The sequence below is a fragment of the Echinops telfairi genome, unplaced genomic scaffold, assembly GCF_000313985.2.
Source record: "Echinops telfairi isolate 266 unplaced genomic scaffold, ASM31398v2 ScPeMD7_3;HRSCAF=10, whole genome shotgun sequence".
Taxonomy (NCBI): domain Eukaryota; kingdom Metazoa; phylum Chordata; class Mammalia; order Afrosoricida; family Tenrecidae; genus Echinops; species Echinops telfairi.
In genome coordinates this window covers 1,616,507-1,634,665 of record NW_022103899.1, presented here as the reverse complement: position 1 = coordinate 1,634,665, position 18,159 = coordinate 1,616,507, and the positions used below count along the sequence as shown (strand labels likewise).

At 46.3% G+C, this 18,159-nt stretch overlaps 1 pseudogene; it reads left to right on the top strand.

Annotated features, from left to right (window-relative positions):
• LOC101640981 overlaps positions 1-17,072 on the top strand; it is a 22,612-nt pseudogene extending 5,540 nt beyond the window's left edge.
• Positions 17,073-18,159: the final 1,087 nt, after the last annotated feature.

Genomic DNA, 18,159 nt, shown 5'->3' with positions numbered 1-18,159 from the left:
GGGGGCAGGATCAGACTCAGAGAGGTCAAGGCTTTAACATAGGTCCAGGTCCAGGGATAAGATGGTGTGTGTGTTTGTGTGTGTATGTGGGTCTGTGTGTGCTGACCATACCAGGAAGCTGTGACCTACTGGGTGGATAAAGATGGCTCCCAGATGAGAGACTCAGCCCCTCGGGGATCTGCTGCCAGCAGGCTATGTGGGCAGGTGTTTTTACCTATATTCCAACAAGTAGGAGCCCTGGTGTGGTAGTGGTTCCAAGTTGGGCTGAAAGTCACAAGGTCAGCAGTTCAAAACCACCAGCTGCCCCTTGGGAGAAAGAAGAGGCTTTCTACTCATGTAAAGAGTTACAGTCTCAGAAACCCTCAGAGGCGGCTCTACTCTGTCCTATTAGTTAACAAGAGTCAAAATGGATACTGGGAGCGTAGAGGGAGAGTGGGTTGGAAAGGGGGAACCGATTACAAAGATCTACATGTGATCTCTTCCCTGGGGGATGGACAACAGAAAAGTGGGTGAAGGGAGGCGTCAGACAGGGGAAGATATGACAAAATAATAATTTGTAAATTAGCAAGGACTCATGAGGGAGGAGGAAGCGGGGAGGGAGGGGCGAAAAAAGAGAATCTGATGCCAGGGGCTTAAGTGGAGAGCAAATGTTTTGAGAATGATGAGGGCAATGAATGTATAAATATGCTTTACACAATTGATGTATGTATGGATTGTGATAAGAGTTGTTATTTATTTATTAAAAGATAAATAAATAAACTAAACTAAAAAATTTCATTATATAAAAAAAGAAAATGATAATGGCAACATATGTACATGTATACTTGATGCAATTGATGCATGGAATGTTATAAGAACTTTAAGAGCCCCCAATAAAGTGATTTTAAAAAAAAGAGTCAAAATGGACTCGAGATGACAGTGACTGAGTAAGTGAGTTATGATTCAACACCCACTTTCCCTTCCTACTCTTGTCCCCTCCCCCAGTTAAGAGACTCCGTAACCTTGCAGTTTGAAATTTACATGTCCATCATTGATGATGTGGCCACAGGCAAGTTACGCATCCTCTCTGTGCCTCAGCTTTCCAATCTGTACAACGGGAGTGGTCCTGCCTCAATAATATCTTGTGAAGCGTGAGTTAATATGTGTAAAGCTCCCACTAAGTACTGGCTTAGTAGAGTAAGTCCTGTGTGTTGTGACAAGTTAGTGTGGACAGAGGACTCTGGTTGGCTCCTTTCCTCTGTTAGGCTGAGGTAAAGGCCAGCTCACTGAAGGGCATCAACCCTGTCCAAGACCTGATTGGGTGAGCCATGCTTGGGTAAGCCAGGCTGCAGGCTGGATAGGTAGGGACCTGGGCACAGCCGATGCAGAAAGGAAGGAGCAAATACATCTGATCTTGGGGAAGCACTCCTTATATGCCTCCCTGTGGTGAGCCGGGCAGGACAAGAGTATGGAAGAAGTTCTCATTTGATCCTCATGGTGATCTTAAAGGTTGCTCCTCTGAGTTATGCATCGTTCATCCTGTTTCATAGCTGAAGAAACCAAAACTCAGAGTGGTTAAGCAACTTGCTTAAATCACACAGCTAATACACTCTTAGCCAAAAGTAGAATCCAGATGAGTTTGTCACTAAGTAGAAGCCTTAGAAGACTATTCCCAGTTGGTTCCTCTCCTTCCCTACCCCAAACAAAACAGACAAAAACCCAAGTTCACTGCTATGGAGATGATTCCTACTTATAGTGACTCTATAGGACAAAGTAGAGTTTGTCCATGGATTTCTGAGGCTGTAAGTAAATCTCTAAGGAAGTACAAAGCCTCATTTTTTCCCCACGGAGTGGCAGGTGGTTTCTAACTGCTGACCTTGTGTCATGTGCCAGCCAAACACTTAACCCATTGACCACTGTTCCCTCTCCCTATTCCAGGGCTCTGATATGGGTCAGAACTGACCGTAACAGCAGCAGCAGCAGCAGCAGCAGCAGCAGCTTATCCCCTGCCTTCAAAGCAAAAGCAAGGGCATATTGGGCTGTGTCTGCCTGGGGCTCAGAAAGTTGACCCTGTTGATCTTTCTGCACCTCAGTTCTCTGATCTGCCAAATGGGTGCAGCAATAGAAACGGTTTCATTGAGTTGTCTGTGAGACTTATGCGAGACAATACTCATAAAGCCCTTTAAAGTTTGGCTGGCAAGTTCAATAAATGGCAGCCTTTGTAATTATTTTTCTTGTCATCCTGGTGTGTGGGGGGCAGGAAAAAACCCACTGAGTAGAAAGCTAGACTTGGGCTTATTCAAGCTCAGGAACCCCTCATCTTATTTCCAATCCGAGCCTCTCAAAATCACAGTAAGGGTGCCAGCCACCCTTTTAGAAGGGGAGAGTGGAGCTAGGCCCTAACTGTTAGGGGGAGGGCATGGGCTAGCATCAAGCGCAGTGTTACTGTCTTTAAAACCCTGGTATCTAAGGTGTCAACATCTTTAGCTGCTCAGGGTCTGGACAGACCTCGCTGTCGATCTGAACTTGGCAAGGATCTGGGGAGACCCTCAAAGGCAGAGTTTTGGGTGGCTTGCCAAAGTGGAGCTCTAGCAGCCGCAGTGGAAGGTGTGGACAGATCCAGGTGACCCGGAGTGGCTGGTCCCAGGAAAGACAGGCTTCAGGGTCTGGACGCTTTGGTGGAAACGTCAGTTTTGCTGTGTGGAACAGCAAGAACATCAGTCTGCGAGAACATCAGTCCTCTCTAGGAGGCTCCTGAGAGGGACCTGGAGCTTTCCCTGGCTCACAGGGGCTCAGGAGGGATTTCTAGGGGCCAAAGGGCCGGGTGTGGTGGTGGGTGGGGAGAACACCAGACCTTGAAGTGGCGGGGGCACCCTGCCCAGAGTTCCCCAAGTGACAGGGAGGTTGTGACTCAGCCTGGTGATGGGACGCAGGGGGGCGGGGGGCGGGGGGAAGCAGTGCACAGTCAGGCAGGGGCAGTGGCTTCGCCTGGGGCCTCTGAACACAGCCTGGCTTTGGTGTATCTATTGCCCTGAACTGACTGGGCTTGGACCATGAGGGCCAGGGACAGGATTCTGGGGGATCTCAGAGATCCGGGCACTGACTGGGGCCATCACTGCTCGGCGCCCGCGAAAATCACTTCCAGTCCCTTGCACAACTCTTCCTTCAGCTTAGTGGCCTTTCGCGGCCAGAGGATCCCCCGACTCCCGCCCTCCCCCCATGGCCTCCAGAGGAAGGACCAGAAAATCGCATTGTTTTAGGGCCTTCTGGTCACTTGTAGGCCCATGGTCATGTTCGGTTCTGTCTCCCCATCCTCCGCATTTTAGAAGAAGAAGGAAAAACAAGAGGCACAATCTAAGGAAGGCCACAGAGGAGGTCCTACTCTGTAACCCAGGGGATGCTTAGGAGGGGTCCCTGGTGGGTGGTCCGAGCCCTTCGTTAGTTGCAGCCACGGGGCGAGGGCACCCCAAGACTGGTCTTGGCCTGACGCACTGCATGGAGTCAAGGCCGCGGTCGCTTCCCTCGCATCCCGGGAAAGGAAGACTGGGCTCACGCGGACCTACAACCCCCCACGGCCGCTAAGGGCCCGACCCCTGGGACCCCGCAGGCGGACAGCGTCTGTCCGCAGAGGCGCTTCTCTACTGGGAGCCCCAGCTTTCGGTCCTGCAGGCCTGGGCTTCGCCAACCGAGACCAGTGGTTGGAAAGAGGTCCCGGGCCACCGGACGCCGCGGGGACTCGGGCTCTGGCTTGGTCCCGGCGGACTCCAGCCGCACCCGCACTCACCCGGCCGCCGGCGGGCGACGCCAGGGATGCTCTTCAAAGGTGCGGGTCCTGCGTTGACGACGGCCCCAGACGTTGCTCGGTGGAAACGGGACCCCGCCCTTTCAGAGGGCTTGGGGAGGGCTTTCTAGGGTGCACTGCGGAGTTTGTCGCGGGGGTGTTTCCTCCCTGCACTCGGGGGTTCAGAGAGCCTGAGCACCCCTGTGGCTACCGGCAGGCGGATGCATTGGGCGGACACTGCCGCTTGTGGCCAAGGATCTGCAGGCCTTGGGGTGCCGGCCATGCCCGCGTTTGAGACCCTGGCTGCATTTCTGAAGTGTATCCAGGTATGAAGAAGGAGCATTTGGACTTTTGAAGCGTTCGACCCTGCCCCTGGGGGAGGGAGGGGCGCACCCTCTGACATCTCTTCCCGGCCCCGTTCCATCTTCCTCTTCCTGGTGCCATTAGTGGGTGACTGGAAGTCTTAGAACCAAGTTCATTGCCATACCAGGGAGCGGGCTAGCGAAACGGCCCGGGTCTGATAGTGGCAGGAGAAGGCAGCCCGAGAGGCCCCTCTAACCGAGACGCTACCTCCTCGAACCATGCAATATTTCCTGAGCCTCGGTGTCCTTCTCGGTGTAAGGGGTGCCACGATGCCCTGCATGATCTCATGTCACATACAGCAGTGCCTTGCCCAAAGGAAGACAGATAATGAAAACGAGCCCATCGTCATCTAGGCCACTTTTAAGGAATGACCCTTTAAGGAATAACCCTGGAGAACTGAGTGGAACTGCTTCCTGCTGTTACCTTTATTGGGGCAGGCAGCCTCATCTTTCGGCTTTGGAGAGGCGGGGTGAGATTGAATCATTGATCCTATGGTTAACAACCTAACGCCTAACCCACCGGACCACAGGGGCTCTCTTGAGCACAGGAGGCTCTCCCTGGGTGCACACATCAGGGCAAACCCACACGTCACACACGGCAGAAAAGGAGGCTGTGGGCAGGCTCAGAGGCTGAGCTGAGGAGCAATGGGCGGTCACAAGTAGCCAAGGGGGTTGGCTAAAAACAACCAGAGAATTCCTTTTCCCGTGCCTTAGTGGACTCCTAACCAGTAGGACTAGCATTTCAAACCCCTGCAGAGGAGGCTGTCTGCTCCCATAAGATTCACCGACCCAGACATCCTACAGAGGGTCTGCAGGGCTCTGTTGACTCCATAGCAGGGGGTTTGATTTGATTTTCATAATCCAAGGTCCCAGGTTGGCGCCTTATGGTTCCCAGTCTGATGGGGAAAACCCTACTTTGCCTTTCTTTTCAAATGCAGGCGACTTTGCCGACACCTTCCGGAAAGCCATTTCAAAGGGCAAAGCACAACAATGACCTTACTTCCCTTTCCATGAGGCAGAGGGCAAACAGAGAGACAGATCGCCTTTCCTCTGACTTCTACTTTAAAACAGTCCTGCTTAAAACAAAACAAAACACTACAGGAAAATAGTGCTGCTGTAGGGAAGGGCTTTACGCTGTAACTGCAGTGGCACTCAAAGCATGTTGGCGTGCTTTTCAAAAGGATGTGTCTGGGGAAAGAAGGGGTCAGAACCCTTCCTCAGGCACATCCTGCGACCCCCAGAAGTGACTGTTGCCAAGTCTCTGGCTCTAACATCGCGTTGCCTCGCCTGTATGTCCACTGGGTGTCTATGTGGCAGGGTCCATTTTGGTTCTGTTTCCTGTGGGTGGTTTCAAAGTGAATCCAAATCAGTAGACCAGCTTCGTTTGGTTCCCTTCCAAAATTAATGTTTGCAAAGATTTTTCTCTCTTCTTTCCGGCATAAAACCCAACCTGTCCAACAAAATAGAATGCATTACCTTCAGTTAATGTTGCAAAATCTATTAAGTTGTTATCTGGGTGGCGTTTTTCATCTTTTTAGAAAAGATGCAGCCGATGAATTATATTAGCCATTTGGCTTGATCATAACCACCGATTTTCATCTCACAATGTAATTGTTGTTGAAACACCGACAATGTCTTAGTCAAGGTGCTTAGGAAAGTTCCCTCTCGTTCGTTCTAGCTCCTTCAAACGATGATGGAAATCACCATAAAAACTCAAAGTCATTAGGCCGTTCGTTTTCATGGGTTTAGATTCTGGGCCTTCCTGGCGTTAGCTCGCTGCAAATAGACTCTCCCACTCACTCTGTGGGCTTGGAACTCCGGACAGGAGCTGCCCAGGGCAGCTTGCTTCCTTCCGTGGCCAGGCACAGGCTGTCCCCAGCCAGCATTCGAAGGAGTGGGAGGGGCCTCACAGGGCTACTCAGTGGCGTTGGGCAGCAGTGCTGGCTGGGAAGGCTGCGCAGTCGTACTTTCCTGCAAACAAAACACGGCACCCTTCAGTGATCTTCATACTTTGTCCATTAAATGTACTCCCTCGTGTCAATGCCAGGGTAGTTAACTGGTAAACGGATGTTCCCAGTATCATCTCAGAGTTAGAGAACTGTGGCTGATGGTTTGCTTTAACTCGGAGTTTCCTATTTCCCTGAATAGTCCCCAGAGTCATTTCTGGTGCCCCTCACCCCACCTCGCCCCCGCTCCCCCTGCCCCTTCCACCCAAGTGATGGTTTCCTTGCAGCCTCACTCTTCTTGCTTTAGAGAGAATATATTCCTGACACTTTGATACACACCTTCGGGGCTTTGGCAAATATTCACATATAGTGTATTTTTAAAAGTACACAATAACACTAAAACATGCAGCATTTAAAGTAATTTGGCCTTAATGCAGGCTGACTTTAATTGAGGGTGTGCTTTTAATGAACTGCTCTGTATATCCCTCAGTTTAAAGAACAAGCTACCCACCATGTCAGCTCGTCTCCTGGAAGATGGAGTTTAAATGCCAGATGGAGAGCTGGCCTGTTAATAGGCAACGAGGCTTGACTTTAAGTTAATTGTAGAAATGTGAAATCTTTTTATAAGCTAGCCTACATCTCAATTAACTAGAATTTATTATTTTTATTTTACTCTTACCTTTTCTCATAGTATTTTCTCACCTGGTATTGATTACATTTTCTGACATAGCTATTACCCTTAAGTTTGCTACATGGAAAGTATTTGCTAAGAGCCCGAGAAGGGTTTGCAAATCATTATATCACTTGACCAAACTCGTTGGCATCAGGCTGATTACAACTCATAGTGACCCTATAGGATAGGACTGCTCTGTAGATTTCTAAGACGGTAAATCTTTTTGGGGAGCAGTCAACCTCATCTTTCTACTGAGGATCAGTTGATGGGAACCTCTGACCTTGCAGTTAGGAGCCTGAAGCTTAACCTGAAGTGCCACCAGAGCTCCTATACATCATCTGAGAAGGGTTCTCCCATGGTCATTGTCTGGTTGTAGGACCACAGACTAGAGGATTGACTTCACAATTGTCTTCTGCTCTCAGAAGGATGAACCTGCTGCCACTTTATCAAGAGAACAAGCTTTCTTCTCCAAGGGTCTGCCATAACTGGTATAGCAAAACAATAAAACCAGTAACTATGTTGGGGATAGCCCACAGTGCCTTTTGATCATAGGTACTCAATAACTGTGCAACAGAGGCACAAGTAAATACCTTAGGTCTTTCATTTCCCTGCATTATTTCTTTAATAAACATTATTGGCACATAATATTGTTAGGGTCTGAATTGTATCCCTTCCCTTGAAAATATATACTGAGATCCTAAGTCCTGTTCTTATAAACACAACCACTGGAAGAAGGAGTTCCTTTTTGGTATGTTAATGAAGTCTTATCAGGATGGATTCTAAACTGCACCACTTCTGGATTAGGAACGCGCAGAGCAGAGAAGGACACCAGTGGGAAGGAGACACCCTGCGAAGACAGGGAAGATGCATCTACACACCCAGGAACTGCCGGGCCAGCCACACCCAGAACCTGGGCTGGTATGTTCCTAGACTGTGAGGAAATGCCTTTCTGTTCTTTACAACCATGCACTTTGTCATATTTTTGTGACAACAGCACTAGGTAACTAAGACAAACATACTTGCACATAAAGAAAAGTGAACAAATTGCAAGTAGACAGCTTGATGAATTCTCACAAAGTAAATGCTTTTTCGGAACCCCCATTTGGATCAATACAGAAGACGCTTCCACCCGACCAGAATCTCCCTTGTGCCCATGCCCACTTACTGCCTCCTAAAGGCAGATGCAATCTTAACTTCTACCGCAATTCATTGTCTGTTTTAAAGTTTTATATAAATGCGATCACTCCAAATATACTCCCTTGTACTCTCTTCTTTCTCTCCTGCTACTTATATTCTTCCATGGAGTTCAGTCATTCATTCGCCAGCATATGGCTCCCCACAATTTTTTTTTGACATTTGGGCTTTATCCAGTTTTGGGGTGCTATTTAGAAGAACGCTGCTCTGAATATGGTATTTGTCTTTTAGTGTACAATTGTATGCACTTTCTGGTGGGTGAAACACCTAGGGCTAGTATTGCTGCCTTATCTTATGTCAGGCATCATTATTAATCTTACTTCCTGGGAAGGATAATACAATAATTCTCCAATAACATCCATGTACCTCAGAATAAACATTAATGGCCTTATAATTTCTTACAAAGTCCTAAAGAGTTTGACTCTGAAACGATTCTCTTTTTTGCTGCCTACCCTCCAAGCTTTGAACTTTTCAACAGTAAGAATTTGATGCAAAGGGAGGGGCCTTCAAGACTACTTAGTAATGTTGGATGTGAGTGCTGGCTGGGAAGAAGAATGGATGCCCTTGAACTGTGGTGCTGGTGAAGAATACAGAAAGTACCACGGACTGCCCGGAGAATGAACAACTCTGTCTTGGAAGAAGCACAGCCAGGGCTTCTTAAAGGCAAGGATGGTGACACTTTGTCTCATGTGCTTTGGACATGTTGCCAGGCGAGACCAGTGCCTGGCGAAGGACATCATGCTGGCTAAAGTAGAGGGGCAGTGAAAGCGAGGAAGGCCCTCGGCAAGATGGATCAACATGGTGGCTGCAGCAAAGAGTTTGCCCATAACTGTTGTGAGGAGGGCTCAGTGTTTCCTTCTGTTGTACACCGGGTTGCTGAGAGTTGGAACTGACTTAATGGCATCTAACAACAACAACAACAACAACAACAACAACAACGATGACGACGACGACACACTCCATCCTCCAGGTTCCTTGAGTCCTCCAGCTGCTTCTCCCTTCAAGACCTTTGCCCTGGCCTGCTTTCTTTGCCTGGTGTACCCCCAGGCAAATATTGGGTAGAGGAGCAATCAGACAGCACTCACCTCTCTCTTTGATTCGAATTGGACCTTCTCCGTAAGGTTTTCCCTGGCTAGTCTATTAGTGTCATAACTCTTGTTGGCTTTCCCACTGCCTTTCCTTGCTTTATGATGTTACATAGGACTTACTGTCATATAGGAACCCTGGTGGCATGGTGGTCCCGAGTTGGGCTGTCATTCACAAGGTCAGCTGTTTGAGACCACCAGCCCCTCCTCAGGAGAAAGACGTGACTTTCTACTCAGAAGCTTACAGGGACCGTTCTAGCCTGTCCCAGAGGGTCACTGTGAGTCGGCATCAACTCAAAGACAGTGAATTTTTGGTATTGTTATACGACATTCTCTATGTTGTTACTTGTTTGTTTTTAATATTTTCCCACTACGCGTATAAGTACTAGCTATATTAGACCCTTGACAAGATGGATTGACATAGTGGCTACAACAATGGGCTCAAACACAAGAATTGTGAGGCTAGCCCGGGAGCAGACATGCTTTCTTCTGTTGTACACTGATCGCTATGAGTCAGAACTGACTCGATGGGACCTAACAGCTAGATATAAATCCCACGAGGACAAGGATATTTATGTTCCTCTTGTTTCTGTTTTATTAACCAACTGCTTTACCTGCTGCTATATTAGCCACCTGCCAATACCTGAACAAAGCTTATAAATGAATACTCAATAAATATTTACTGAATGAAACAATTAATAGATGAGCAGAGGAAGCCTGATTGTGAAAGCAGGAGAGTCAAATGCCTTGGGTGTTGGTCCACGTGGTGTCGCCAGTTGGACAAGTCATTTCTAGTTCCTTTGCCTGTCAAGTGGAGATCAGAGTAACCTGTTCCCCACAGAATTGCTGAGTAAGATATGTGGGTAAGAATGGTTCCCTGAACAGACCCGGGATTTTTGTATATTGCTTCTTTCCCCCCCCCCCCACCACCACCCCCTTTCCTTTTTCTTCTTGTTTCTTCTCCTTTTCTCTTTCAAATCTTTTTTTTTTTTTAAATCAGTTGGGCTATGTCATAGTTGGTGTGCCTACCTATATAAGATAGGCATGGGAAGCATGCCTGAGGAGAGAGCAGTGGGACCAACAGTCCTGGGGAGACCTGGGGGGTGAGGGCGGTGGGAGGTGAGCAGGCAGCACCATAGACAGGGGAACAACTAGGGTATTAGAGTCAGTAACAAGGAGGAGATAGGGATCTGGGGGTGGAATGGATCAGAGCAACAGCAAACTAGCTAAGAGAAGGTACCAACAGGCTGAAATAAGGGGACAGTGGGGCAGGAGGAAGGTAAAACGAAACAGAGGACGCAAAGCAATGGAGGTATAAACCTAGTGGTGTACAAATGTAAATACATTAATCCACAAAAATAGAGGTATTGATCTGTGTACATATATTTATACGGCAATACACTGAGGTAGGGGATGGACTTCGGGCCTCTGCTCATACCCTCTCTCAATATAAGAACACTTTGTTCTAAAAAATCGGCAGTCTGAGATGTTCACCCTCCTGACACAATCACTGAAGACAAAACAGGTACATAAGCAAATGTGGTGAAGAAGGTGGATGGTACCTGACTATTAAAAGATATAACATCTGGGGTCTTAAAGGCTTGAAGTTACACAAGCCGTCATTCAGCAGAGAAGCAAGACATTGACATGGAAGAAGCACACTGCTGGTGTGATCATGAGGAGTCATAGGGACCAGGTAATAGGCATCAGCAGACAACAAACAAACAAAAGCATATTGTTGAGAATGAAATCCAAAGTCCACCTACAGACAATGGAACAATCCCCCCACAGAGGGACCACAGGCAAGGGATGCGTCAACCAGGATGCAGTAAAATACACTATATTCCTCTGGTTCCTTGAGGCTTCCTCAGCCCCCACTACCATGACCCCAGTGCTGCTTCTCAATTCAGACTAGACCGGGACATGTACACAGGTACAGATAAAAGATGGGAGCTCACGACACAGAGAATCCAGGAACAGGAGTGGGAATACTGATACCAGAAGGGTAGGGGGAAGTGGGGGAGAGGGAGGGAGAGAGCGGGAAACATCGCAACGATGGACACGTAACCATACACCCCTCTACAGGGGGAAGAACAACAGAAAACATGGGGGAAGGGAGACAGCGGTCAGTGTGAGAGATGAAAATAATAGCAATGCACAATCTAGCAGTGGGTTATGAGGGTGGAGGGGAGGGAGTGGGGAAAAAAAAGAGCTGATACCAAGGGCTCAATAGAAAGTAAATGTCTAGAAAAGAATGAAGGCAACGCATGTATGAATTCGCCTGATGGAAGCGAAGTATGGATTGTGACAAGAGTTGTAAGAGTCCCCCAGAAAATGATCATTTAATTAAAAAAAAAAAAGAATGCTTCCCAAAGTTTAAAATCTAATCTTACTGTGTGCATAAGAAGCCTTTGGGAAAATGAGTTCAGAGTGATAAGGAATGCACAGTTAGTGCCATGAGATTTAATACTGTTCCCAGTCCCCCCGCCCCCCACTGCGCCCCCTCCCCATTGCTGCCTTGGGTCAGGAGGCTAGTGCATGTCTAGGTTCAACTCCTTCTTGCTTTTGTATCTTATTGATGCATGTTTCTTCTTAGTAGAGACTGGAGATTGGGGGTTCCTGCAGGCATCTGAGGTCTCAAACCTCCATTCGTGGGTAGGGGTGGGAGTCATAAAGGAAATCTAGGCTCAGCTTGAATGATGAGAGCAGTAATAACTGCTTACATTTATTGAGTGCTTGCCATATGCCAGGTAAATGATGCTTTGCATCTATTAACTGATTTATCATCATAACATCCCTTCAAGGTACTATTACTACCCTTCATTTTACATGTGGGGACAATGAGGCAGAAAAAGGTAAAAAGAATTTTACCAAGCCTGATAGGTAAGATCAGGATTTGAACCCAGGGACTCTGGCCATTTACTACTCTGCTCTGTTGCCTAAGTTCTACTAAGGCTCCTGTGTGACACTGCTCTAAGAAAGGCTAGTCTGGAGCTCAGCACATGGCAGGAGGTCAGGATAGAGTGGGTACTCGGTGCTGCTGCTGGGGAAAGTAATCCTGTGAAGATCTCAGTGTTGTCTTACACTATGGAACTGTTTGAATTAGAAAGACAGCCACATGTGGTTTTAGAGAAAAGAAAAACCATGAAACCACAGTAGTAGTACTTTTGAAAGCTACCTGTCAGTGGGTGAAGTTTTTGAATGGTAGAAAAATCTTATCATCAATAGTAGCGATAATTGCCTTAGATTAGAACATATGATGAGTCTATCACAGTGGTGCAATATATGTTCCAAACTGTTGGCCACCATTAGAAGATACTGCGGAACTAACTCATTATTTTGAAAACATATAAAAGGAAATAAGATTTATTCTGCCTCTCTTATATGAACTATACTTTGGGTGACTAATTAGTTCAAGAAGGCAGTTTCTCTTAATAGAAATATTCCAACACATCACTGAAGACAAAATAGAATTGGAGCATTACCGTTTTGTAACTAAAATGGAATAATGGCTCTAGGTACTGAGCTGACATTATAAAAAAGAGAGATAGCAGACATTATGTGCCTCCCAAGGGAGGAACACACTATCACTTATGAGGTCGTTTCTCCCCAAATTTTGCACCTGTATATGACCAAGCTCCTAGATCAAAATGGCAATTTACAGAAAATACAGATGATAGAGGAATATGCCAAAGAGGTAACAATAAAATCCACTCTCTGGGCAACTTTAGATGACAATCAATTTCTGTGGCAAAAACATTGCAAATAAAAAAGAAGAGGAATACCTATGAGCTAAAAAATCGTTATAAGACATATCAACCAAAATTGATTATGGTGATGATTGTGCAACTATTCCTAATATGACTAGACCACTGAATTGTGTTCCACCGAGTGCCAGATCCTTGTTTTTGACAAATACTGGAATTAATGGATTGCATACCCGGTAAACTGCTTTAGCAAGCTGATGAAGCGCTCGCTCATCTACTGCAGGAAGCTTGTGTGATGGACAGATAACCTGGAAAAGAAAGGGAATTCCCGAACAGTTCCTTGTGCTCATGAGAAACTGGTGCAGGGATCAAGAGGCAGTTGTGTGAATGGAACAAGGAAATAGTGCACGGCTTAAAATTAGGAGAAAATTTGTGTGACAGGGTTGTATCCTCTCACCACACTTATTCGCTCTGTATGTTGAGCAAATCATCAGAGAAGCTGGATCATAGGAAGAAGAATGTGGCATCTGGATCAGAGGAAGGCTTATTAACAACCCAGGATCTGCAGATGACACAATTTTGCTTGCTGAAAGCAAGGAGGACTTGAGGCACTTGCTGATGAAGACCAAGGATTGCAGCCTTCAGTATGGATTACAACTCAATGTCATGAAGATCAAAATTCTTACAACTGGATCAATAGGTAACATCATGATAAGTGAAGACAAGATTGAAATTGTCAAGGATTTTGTCTTGCTTGGATTCACAATCAAAGCTCGTGGAAGCAGCAGTCAAGAGATCAGAGGATGGGTTGCATTAGGTACCTCTGTTGCACAAACCCTCTTTAAAGTGTCGAAAAGCAAGGATATGCTTTGAGGACTAAGGGAAGCTGACCCACGCCATGGTATTTTCAATTGCCTCATTTTTATGTGAAAGTTGGACATCGAATAAGGAAGACTGAAGAAAAAAAATCTTATGTTGATTTAATCCTATTTTAGCACACACACACAATTCAATCCTTAGCATCCTAATAGATTTAAACAAGAATGTTCATGGCAGCTTTATTTACAATAGCTCAAAACTAAGGATGACTCAAATATCCATCAATAGTACAATGTGGGCACACATTGTGGTAGATTCATGCTCTTGAACACTACGCAGCAATATGAAGGGCATACTACTGATAAAAGCATTAAGGTGCTGAACCTCACAGACATGATACATGTAAAAGGGACCAGACACAGAGGAGCTTTTATCATAATTTTTATAGGAAGTTCTCAAACTAGAAAAATGAACCATGGTGACAGAAATCAGGATGGCGGTTGCCTAGTGGTGGGTGTGGGGTGTGTGTGCTTTGACTGGGATGGGTAGGAGGGATTATGCTGTGGCGATGGTCATGTTCTGTATTTTGATTGAGGTGGACGTCACATGGGTGTATATGTTTGTCAGAACTCATTTGACTTGAGCACTTAAGATCTCTACCTACTCATTGTGTATACATGATGCCTCCGTGGACAGACTAATGAAACCACTGAGGGTGTGCTGGCAACCTGTTGCCTATTGGGAGCTATGCAGGCAGTGCTATTGTCTCAGCAGTGGATAAGGCAGACTCGCCCTAGGAGTGGAGTCTTCCATAACTCGATCTTTCGATATCTGATTTGGGCTTAGAACTCCTTTTCCTTGGAATACTTGGTCATGTGGGCCCTGAAAATGCAGTCATTTAATAGTCTAATGAATTAAGTTCTAGCTCAAGGTCAAAGGCAAGTGGAGTTTAGGGAGCGTGGAAATCTGTAGAGACCAGGGCACTGAAGGGCATATGCAGGACATCCCTAGAGCTGTGAGTAGCTGTGAGTAACCCCTAGGGCTGTGAGTAGGAGATTGGGGCCTTCGTTTCAGCTGCGTTAGTGCTTCGTGTCCTGTGGTCATGGACCCATCCCTTTTCTGGGGCTTAAATTCTTTATTTCTGCAAAGAAAGCAGAGGAACAGAATCCCCCTCTCCGATTCTGCACAGCTTTGTCTTTGTCCAGGTGCTATTACTGTCCTAGGAACTGACTCAAAGGTTGTGGTTGGTTTTGTTATTTTTCCCCGGAGAGACTCAGAAACTTCCCATTTCCCCCTCTAAATCCACGCCTCCTCCAGACTGATTTTCTTCAGTTTTTTTCAGCACCATAACCACTTATTCGTTCTCCAAATACTTAGTGAATACCAGGCACACATCCAGATACTGGTGATCGTGAATGTGATGACTAAAAGGGTGTATGTGGTGCTAGGTGAGCAGGACCTGGGACACGGCACGCTGTAGGAAATGGGGGTGGACTGATGACTTATAACATGTCCTTCTCCCTCTTTAACAGAGAGACGTCCATCTGTTCAATGTCAGGATCCCTGTTAAACTTGTGACTATCTGTATATTTCTTAAGGAGACAGTGACTGGACTGACAGTTCCTGGGGGGCGTGGGAGGGAAGGAGGCTGGGGGAGGTGAGCCAAGAATGATGGGTACAGTGGAATAGTAAGTGTTCTAAAATTGATGGCGAGGAGGGTGGAGCTTTTCTGGTCATGCTTGACCAATCAAATCGTATAGGAGAGGAATTAATGAGAGGTGAATGATGGGTAAACATAATAGTGGGGCAGGAGGAAAAAGGAAAGAGAAAAGAAGGGAAATTGTATATATATGTAAATATGAAAATTAAAAATATATGTGTATTTGTTTATATGTGTATATGTGAGCAAATGCAAGAGGGAAGCAAATGGACTTTGGGCCTCTATTAAATCTTACCTCAATACAAGAACAATTTGTTCTAGTAATGTGACATTGTATGAAGTCTTCGCCAGTTATATCAGTGTTCATAAAGATAGCAGTCCAGCTGTAAAATATATCCTGGTCAACTGAACACCCCCTCACTGAGGGGTTGTGGGGAGGAGACGAGCCAATCAGGGTGCAGGGTAGCAATGATGAAACATATAACTTTCCTCTAATTCTTTAATGCTTCCTCCCCCCCACTATCATGATCCCAATTCTACCTTACAAATCTGATTGGACCGGAGGATGTACATTGGTACAGACAGCAACTGGAAACACAGGGAATCCAGGATAGATGACTCCTTCAGGACCAGTGGTGAGAGGGGCGATGCCTGGAGGGTGAAGGGAATGTGGGGTAGAAAGGGGGAACCAATTACAAGAATCTAAGTATTGCCTCCTCCCTGGGGGATGGACAGCAGAGAAGAGGGCGGAGGGAAACATCGGACAGGGTAACTTATGACAAAACTATAATAATTTATGAACTATGAAGGATTTGTGAGGGAGGGGGGAGTGGGGAGGGAAGGGGAAATGAGCAACTGATATTAGGGGCTAGAGTGGGAGGCAAATGTTTTGAGAATGATGAGGGCAACATATGTGCATATGTGCTTGACACAACGGATGCATGTATGGATTGTGATGAGAATTGTACGAGTCCCAATAAAACAATTAAAAAAATATCCTGGTAACAACGGACCCTGAGACAGGTTCTTAGCCTTTAAATCTTTCATTCTCCGATGCTACAGTGGCCGAACTTACACCTGATTGTTCCAGTGATAACGCCACACACCATGAAGGGAAGGAAATTGGAACACATGTCTTGGTGTGTGCATTGAGTTACACAACTCAGATTGGAGAAACAAAAAGTATTTAGAAATGTCAGCTCCTCAAACCGCGTGGTTTGAGAACCAAGCCTCCCAATTCAGAGACGCATGGAGTTATTTCTTGAAGCCCAGATTCAGAATATTACACGCTCCCCTGGGATTAGGGAGCAGGTTTCACCGGAGCCATCCAGCGTGTCTGATGTAGCAGATTAAATTCTGTCAACGGAGCAGGAGAAACTATACCTACGTTTGGTTCAAGAGCGTATTTGCAGCCAACAGATGCATGCCAGTACCTACACTGCCTGAAGGCTAAGACAAAGTTTGTAGGCAAAGCAGGCATCCTTAAGGGAGAAACAGAAATTGGAAAACTGGATAGAGTAAAAAACAAATCTAGGTGAAAGGGGAGGGTAACAAACCAGCTGACTTCAAAGAATGGTTCTGGACATGAGATGTCAGGTTGTCTCTGGAGGCAATCCCAGGTACCGGAAGCCTGAAAAAAACCTCTTCATATAACATGTAAAACAGCCAACTGCAGCAGAGGAAGCACTATGGGTTGGATTTTGGCAATGCGCAACACCAATCCCATCCACTGGCGTGGGGTTTCAGGAGGACAGCGTGGAGAGCTCCAGCGCCGGCTTGCCTAACTCTACTGTCTTGAGAACACGGACTGCAAAGTGTCTCCAGTCTAATACCAATGACTCCTTCTTAAAGAAAAGATTGGAATAGGATGGCGTCTCACGAGTCTGAGTGGTATCTTTTGCCATTACAATGGAAAACGGAAGAAAAGGTTTGTGTTCAGCTTTCAATGTAGTGTCGCAGAACTGATTTCTTTTTGTTTGTTTGTTTGTTTTTGTGTCAGCTTTGTAAAATGATAAATGTAACAGCCAAATACATGTGTATTATTTAAATTTCTTTCCTGTACAACTGACTTGTTAAAAAGATTAAATCTTAGATCTTGGTGATTCAGCAGTGAACAAAAGAGACCACAAGCCTGCCTTGAAGAGTCGTGCACATCGGGTGTGAGGGCAACGGGAGGAACGTCTGCTTTCACAGTTTGTGAGAAGCGCTGTCGGGGAGTGGAGAGGGCTGCTGGCAAGGATGGTGAGGCCTTTTCTAAGGCCTCGCTGAGCAAGCGACACTTGAGGGGGGACATCATTTCTGGTCTACCTGTATCCAGCCATCTGGTTAGTCCTCTATTGCACCATCTAACATTCTCAATTTTGCTTCCTCTCCTAACTAGTAATGCCCAGGTTCATGCCTTCCTAATATTCCATCTGGATTACTACATCTGCCTCCTAACTTCTCCCAGTCTCTTATCTTTCCTTCCCAAATCAATTTTCGACAAAGCTACACCAGGGAAGTGATCTGAAAGGCTTATCTGACCATGCCTCTCTCTCGCCGAAAATACATCACTGGCTCCTTTCTGCTAACAAGATAAAACCCAGATGCCTCTACAAGGCATTTAAACTTCTTTTGGTCTGGTCCACGACAACTTCTCTACCTCCCTTCCTCATTGTGCCAGCCTCAATCTATTTGCCTCAAAAAGAGTTGTCCCCTCCACGCACATCCAGAATGTATACACCTTCATTTCTTTGACCAGTAATTGTTGTTATTGCTGTTAGCTCTCATTGAGTTGGCTCAGGCCTCAAAGTGACCCGAGTGTAGAATTTCTCCATCGGGTTTTTTGGCCATAATCTTTAGGGCGTCAGATGCTCAGGTCTCTCTTCTGTGGGGTCTTTGGGTGGGTTTGAATCAGGACCATTTAGGTTGGCAGCTGATTGCAGGCTATGTGTACCGTCCACGTGCCAATAGA